The 7,647-nt window shown below is 39.6% G+C and overlaps 1 non-coding gene across 1 annotated transcript; it reads left to right on the forward strand.

The window, feature by feature from the left end:
• The first annotated feature begins 4,012 nt into the window (after positions 1-4,012).
• Positions 4,013-4,119, forward strand: LOC139185538 (U6 spliceosomal RNA). The gene has a single exon (XR_011569110.1). It is a non-coding gene; the product is annotated as a U6 spliceosomal RNA (small nuclear RNA).
• The last annotated feature ends 3,528 nt before the right edge of the window (positions 4,120-7,647 follow it).

Here is a 7,647-nt window from a genome sequence, read left to right on the forward strand (position 1 = left end):
GTAGAGTTCCCTGAGCATTTCACTAGATTCTCATTATTTATGTATTTTATGCATAGTACCAATAGTACACATATGTCAATCCCAATTTCACAGTTCATTCCACCCCACCTCCTCCATCTTGGTGTCCATACGTTTGTTCTCTGTGTGTGTATGAGTGCAAATAGGATCATCTATACCATTTTCCTAGATTCCATGTCCATGAGTTAGTATACGATATTTGCTTTTCTCTTTCTGACATACTGAACTCTATATGACTGTCTGTAGGTCCATTCATGTCTCTGCAAATGACACAGTTTCCCTCCTTTTTCTAACTAAGTAATATTCCATTGTGTATTTGTACCACATCTTCTTTATCTATTCCTCTGTTAATGGAAATTTACCTTGCTCCCCTCTCCTAGATATTGTAAATAGTGCTGCAGTGAACAATGGTGTGGATGTATCTTTTGAATTATGGTTTTCATTGTGTATTTGCCCAGAAGTGGGATTGCAGGGTTATATGGTAGTTATATATATATATTTTTGCATAAAAACAGCACATTTATTTTTAACTGAAAGCAAAAGATAATAAAAGAATGATAAATATTCCATAGATTTGAATTTACCAAATGAAAATGCTTGATTCTTTTAGCAAATTAATAGGTATATCTTAAATGTTTAGGGTATTTATCTCACCTCTGTGAGCATTATTCTAATTAGCATTTTAAATCTTGGAAAAAGAGCTAAAATCAACACAGGGAATTTAACAGAGTTAAGTGAAAGTTATACATTCATAAAGCAAATAAATTCCAGGATTAGGTAACTCAAAAAAAAAATATTAACTATAGGAAGGTGTGAGCTGAGTCAGACAACTCAGTAATAATTCATTTGAAAAGATCTAAGAACTTAGGCAATAAGTTCAAGGTAAGAGAAAAAGGTGTGGTAAATATGTTTTCAATACATATACTTTAACCTAATTAATTAACACTTGGGGATTAATCTACAATTGAGTGTTGACATCTACATATTATATTTAAAAATGAGTATCACCTCAATGGCAAAATCTTTGCTAGATACTACAGAGAATGAAAAGCAAGGAAAAACGTATATTCCCTAGAAGAATAATCATTGTGGGAGGTCGTAGGAAAGTTGAGTGAAGTGTCAAGTACACTAATAGTAAAAATACAAAGTCGATTCAGAAGTGAGAAAAATGCATTCAAAAGAATGTTTAGATAAGCCAGCTTGAAGTGTATCAACATATTATATATAGGAAATATTATATATAGAAAGTCTGAGCTCAGAACTCACTTCTTATTTGAATAGGTTATAGAAAAAAAGGCTAGTTTGCAAAGCAATATAAAAGAAAACAAAAGGAAATTGATAGGTTGGAAGAAAGCAAAAGAATAAAATTACTGAATGTTTGATTCCTAGAACATTAAGGAAACAGAAAAGTCATGAATTAAACAAGGAGATTTTCCAAAAGAAAAATATAGGTTTGGAATTCAAGAGATTATCTCCACAGCTTTTGATAATTAAAGTTTTACAGGTAAAGTTAAGGGAGAGAATTAAAATATGCACAGACACACACACACACTCAAAATCTAGCCAAGAGCATACTCTTAAGTAATAATCTCATATAGGAGAAGGAGAAATAAAAGGAACTGGCAGAGGACAATTTATGGAGATGGGAAGGGAACCAACATACTTCAGTATTACGAAGAGAGAGTACAAGGAGGTATTCCTCAGGGGTGGAGTGAACTGTGGAAGTTATTTGGGCTTTTCACAAATGTTTGGTTCTTTCCTAGTCACATAAGATTATTCTTCCTGCCTGTGCCTCACCCCTCCCCCACTTAATTCAGGAATGGCCAAGTGGCTTAGTTGACCAATAAAATATAAATGGAAGTACCTGTCTATTCAAGGCTGTGGTTTTTCCCGTGGTCATGTATGGATGTGAGAGTTGGACTGTGAAGAAAGCTGAGCACCAAAGAATTGATGCTTTTGAACTGTGGTGTTGGAGAAGACTCTTGAGAGTCCCTTGGACTGCAAGGAGATCAGCCCTGGGTGTTCTTTGGAAGGAATGATGCTAACGCTGAAACTCCAGTGCTTTGGCCACCTCATGCGAAGAGTTGACTCATTGGAAAAGACTCTGATGCTGGGAGGGATTGGGGGCAGGAGGAGAAGGGGACGACAGAGGATGAGATGGCTGGATGGCATCACTGACTCGATGGACGTGAGTCTGGGTGAACTCTGGGAGTTGGTGATGGACAGGGAGGCCTGGCGTGCTGTGATTCATGGGGTCGCAAAGAGTCAGACATGACTGAGCAACTGAACTGAACTGAACTGAACCTGTGTCACTCCCAGATGAACCTTTGAATGCCAGAGCATCCAGTCACAGGCAGCATTCCGGAAAGTTCTGCTCTACAGGTTAGCATTCCAGGAGTGAGGATAACATAGATCTTCTAGATGATTCTCACTGGACATGTATTGTGACAATCATAGTTTTTAAAATCTTTTGTTTTACTTTTTTAAGTTATGAAATTATAACACATTTATAAGAGACTTGGAAAATACAGAACAAAGTTACATATGGTTCACTATATGTGACAATTGTTTAAGTAGATAAATTAAGATTTTTAGTTGGAGTTTTAATATCAAACTCAGAAATTAACTGAATGAATGTTCATAAAAGTAAAATAATATAGTAGACCTGAAAAGCATTATGAACCAATTCAACATGATTAAGGTTTATACAATTTGCATACAACAGTAGGATACAAATTCTATTCAAGTTCCCATAGACTATAAACTAGGAGACACTGAAACATCCAGAAGACCAGGTACAGAAATGTCATGGTCTAAAGGTATTGAAATAAAACAGATCTGTTCTCTTACTACTGTGGAATTATGTTACAGACCAATATCAAAAGGTATTTGAAAATAACCTACATATTTTCAAGTGCCATGTGACATTTACCAAGAGAGATCTTTGAGTTAGCTGTTGAAACTCTTGATAAAGTTCAAAGACTGAAAAAACATGGAGGGTGATTACAAAGAGTAAAGGATTTAAGTGGGAATTTAGTATCAAAATGAGAAATAATAACAAAGATCTTTTAAAAATCCCATGTATGTAGAAATTAAATGTCCAGTTTTAGATGAGGGTATATCTAAGAAGCCATAACAAGGAAAATTAGAAAATATTTGTAATAAAATAAAAATGAAAAGAGAATTTACCAAAATGTGCTGCATGTAGCTGAAGCTGCTCAATGCAATAAAAGGTGGAGTCTTGAATAAGGTATGAAAACAATAATAGAAACATGATTAACCTAACAGAATTTTTGCAGTTAGATACCATGAAGGCAATGGCACCCCACTCCAGTACTCTTGCCTGGAAAATCCCATGGATGGAGGAGCCTGGTAGGCTGCAGTCCATGGGGTCGCAAAGAGTCGGACACGACTGAGCGACTTCACTTTCACTTTTCACTTTCATGCATTGGAGAAGGAAATGGCAACCCACTCCAGTATTCTTGCCTAGAGAATCCCAGGGACGGGAGAGCCTGGTGGGCTGCCGTCTATGGGGTCTCACAGAGTCGGACACGACTGAAGCAACGTAGCAGCAGCAGCAGAATGATGTGGTAAGTGGAAAGGTACACATGCATATGTTTTCATTGACCCAGCCAGTCTCTATCTTTTGGTTAATGCATTTAATCCATTTCCATTTAAGGTAATTATCAATATGTATGATCCTATTATCATTTTCTTAATTGTTTTAGATTTATTCTGTGTAAGTCTCTTCTTTCTCTTGTGTTTCCTGCTTAGAGATGTTCCTTTAGCATTCATTGTAAAGCTGGTTTGGGGGTGCTGAACTCTTAACTTTTGTTTATCTGGAAAGCTTTTGATTTCTCCATCAAACCTGAATGAGAATCTTGCTGGGTAGACTATTCTTGGTTATAGGTTCTTCTCTTTTATCCCTTTAAATATATCATGCCATTTCCTTCTAGCTTCCCTGGTAGCTCAGTTGGTAAAGAATCTGCCTGCAGTGCTCGCTTCGGCAGCACATATACTAAAATTGGAACGATACAGAGAAGATTAGCATGGCCCCTGTGCAAGGATGACATGCAAATTCGTGAAGCGTTCCATATTTTTAAAACATCAAGAAAAAAAAAAATCAACTGAAAAAAAAAAAAAAGAAGAATCTGCCTGCAATGCAGGAGACCCTGGTTCAATTCCTGGGATAGGAAGATCCCCTGGAGAAGGGATAGGCTGCTCACTCCAGTATTCTTGGGCTTCCCTCATGGCTCAGCTGGTAAAGAATCTGCCCGCAATGCAGGAGACCTGGGTTTGATCCCCAAATTGGGAAGATCCCCTGGAGAAGGGAAAGGCTACCTACTCCAGTATTCTGGCCTGGAGAATTCCACGGACTATACAGAGTCACAAAGAGTCAGACACAACTGAGCCACTTTCACTTTTCACTTTCTAGAGTTTCTGTTGCGAAATAAGCTGATAACCTTATGGGAGTTCCCTCATATGCTATTTGTTGTTTTTCCATTGTTGCTTTTAGTATATTTTCTTTGTCTTTAATTTTTACTATATGTCTCAGTGTGTTCCTCCTTGGGTTTATCCTGTCTGAGTCATGCCTCTGGACTTCATAGACTGTTTCCTTTCCCATGTTAGGGAAGTTTTCAAGCTATTATCTCTTCAAATATTTTCTCAGGTCCTTTCTCTCTCCTCCTTCTGGGATGCCTATAATGCAAATGTCAGTGCCTTTCTTGTTGTCCCAGAGATCTCTTTAAAGTGAAAGGCCCCAGTCGTGTCCGACTCTTCAGGACCCCATGGACTATACAGTCCATGGAATTCTCCAGGCCAGAATACTGGAGTGGGTTAGGCTGCCTCATTTTTGTCATTTTTTCTATATTCTGTTCTGTGGCAGTGATTTTCACCATTCTGTCCTTCATGTCATTGGTCTCTTCTGCCTCAGTCATTCTGCTATTGATTCCTTCGAGTGTATTATTCATCTGTTTGTTTGTTCTTTAGTTCTTATAGGTCTTTAAACATTTCTTGCATCTTCTTCATTATTTTCCCAAGATCCTGGGTCATCTTCACTGTCATTATCATGAATTCTTTTTCTGGAAGGTTGCCTATCTCCACTTCATTTAGTTGTTTTTCTGGGGTTTTATCTTGTCCCTACATCTGAGATATAACTTTCTGCATTTTCTTCTGATTAACTTTCTGTAATGTGATTTTTGTTCTAGCCAGCTGTGGAACTGTAGATCTTCCTGCTGCTTCTTTCTGCCCTCTGATGGAGTAGGCTAAGAGGCTTGTGTAAGCTTCCTAATGGGAGGGACTGGCGGTGGGAAAAAGTGGGTCTTGCTCTGGCGGGCAGGGTGTGCTCAGTAAACTTTAATCAAATTGTCTACTAATGGATGTGATTGTGTTCCCTCCCTGTTAGTTGTTTAGCCTGAAGCGACCTGCCCTGGGGTCTATGGGCTCTATGGTAGGGTTAGTGGTGACCTTCAAGAGGACTTACACCAAGGGTCCCCTTCCAGGACTGCTGCTGCCAGAGCCTGTGTCCCTGCTGCAAGCTGCTGCTGACACATGCCTCCGCATCAGACTCCCCAACACCAGCAGGAAGGTCTTATCCAGTCTCTTGTGGGGTCATTGCTCCTTTCCACTGGGTCTTGGTGCACTCAAGATTTTGTTTGTGCCCTCCAAGGGTGGAGTCTGTTTCCCCCAGTCCTGAGTAAGTCTTGTAGTCAAATCCTACCAGCCCATAGAATCAGATTCACTGGGTATTCCCAGTCCCTTTGTTGGATCCCCTGGCTGGGAAGACTGATGTGGGTCTCAGAACCTTCACAACAGTGGGAGAACTTTTTTTGGTATTGTTCTCCAGTTTGTGGGTCGCCCATCCAGCAGGTATAGGATTTTACTTTATCGTGATTGCACCCCTCCTGCGGTCTTGTTACAGCTTCGTCTTTGTCTTTGGACATGGGGTACATTTTTTTGGTGGGTTCCACTGTCCTCCTGTCCATGGTTGTTCAACAGCTAGTTGCAATTTTGGTGTTCTCGCAGGAGGAGATGAACGTACTTCTTCCTCTCCGCCATCTTCAACCAGCAATAACATTTATTCTTAGCTTTTTAAGGAACCTCTATACTTTTCTCCATAGTGGCTATATCAGTTTACATTCCCACCAGCAGTGTAGTAATATTCCTTTTCCTTCACACTCTGTGCAGCATTTATGGGTTGTAGATGTTTTCTTATCCTGAAATTGGACAATAGTGCTTTACAGTGTTGTATTGGTTTCTGCTGTACAGCAGCATGACTCAGCTATAAGTATACATATATTCCCTTCCTCTTGAGCCTTCCTCCAACCCACACCCTCTGACCTGTAAGATCATCACAGACCACTGCACAAATTGTACTGTGCTACAGAGCTGCTGCATGCTAGCTTTCTGTTTTACACATGGTAGTGTATATATGTCAGTGACACTCTGTTAATTCATCTTACCCTCTCCATCCTCCACAAGTCCTTCCATTGTCCACCAGTCCATTTCTACATCTCAGTCTCTATTCCTCCCCTGCAAGTATGCCCATCAGTACCATTTTTCTGGATTCCATATATATGCATTAGTATATGGTATTTGTTTATCTCTTTCTGACTGACTTCATTTTGTATGACAGGCTCTAGGTTCATCCCCCTGACTACAACTGACTCAATCTCATTTCTTTTTATGACTGAGTAACATTCCATTGTGTGTAAATACATATCACAACTTCTTTATCTGCACATCTGTGGATGGAATCTAGGTTGCTTCCCTGTCCTAGCTGTTGGAAGTAGTGCTGCTGTGAACATTAGGGTACATGTATCTTTTGCAGTTATGGTTTTCTCTGCATATATGCCCAGTAGTGGTATTGCCAGGTCATATGGTACTTTTATTCTGAGTTTTTTACGGACTCTCTGTACTCTTCTCCATAGTGGCTCTATCAATATACATTGCCACCAACAGAGTAGGAAAGTTCTCTTTTCTCCACGCTCTCCCCTGAAGTTATTGTCTGTAGACTGTTTTATGATGGCCATTCTGACTGGTATGAGGTGATACCTCATTGTACTTTTGATTTGTATTTCTCCAATAATTGGACTTCCTTGGTGGCTCAGCGTTAAGAATCCACTGCAGTGCCGGAAACACAAGTTGGATCCCTGGACCAGGTAGATCCCCTCAAGAAGGAAATGGCAACCACACCAGTATTCTTACCTTGAAAATTTCAGGGACAGAGGAGCCTAGCAGGCTAAGTCCGTTGGGTCACAAAGGGTCTGACATGACTGAGCAACTCTCTACATACAGCACAAACATTCTCTTCCTTACTGCAGCCCGTCACAGGTGGGGATTGTCAAATTATCTCCCTGTGAGCTGAACAAAGGAAACTTAGACCAACAGTCAGGCAGAGGGGCTGGGTTTTCGGAGGCATGGCCTTATATATGATTATGATAACAACAACAGGAAAAGAAGTCAAAGAAATAGTTCCAACATGAAGTCAGATTTGCTTCTTCTCTGCCATGTTTACGTGGTGTATCTTTTCCATCCATTTACTTTTAATCTGTGGATATCATATTAAAGTATTTTTTTGTAAGCAGCATATATTTAAGTCATGCTTTCCCCCAAGTCTGCTCCTGCTTT

Source organism: Bos indicus, chromosome 10, assembly GCF_029378745.1.
Source record: "Bos indicus isolate NIAB-ARS_2022 breed Sahiwal x Tharparkar chromosome 10, NIAB-ARS_B.indTharparkar_mat_pri_1.0, whole genome shotgun sequence".
Taxonomy (NCBI): domain Eukaryota; kingdom Metazoa; phylum Chordata; class Mammalia; order Artiodactyla; family Bovidae; genus Bos; species Bos indicus.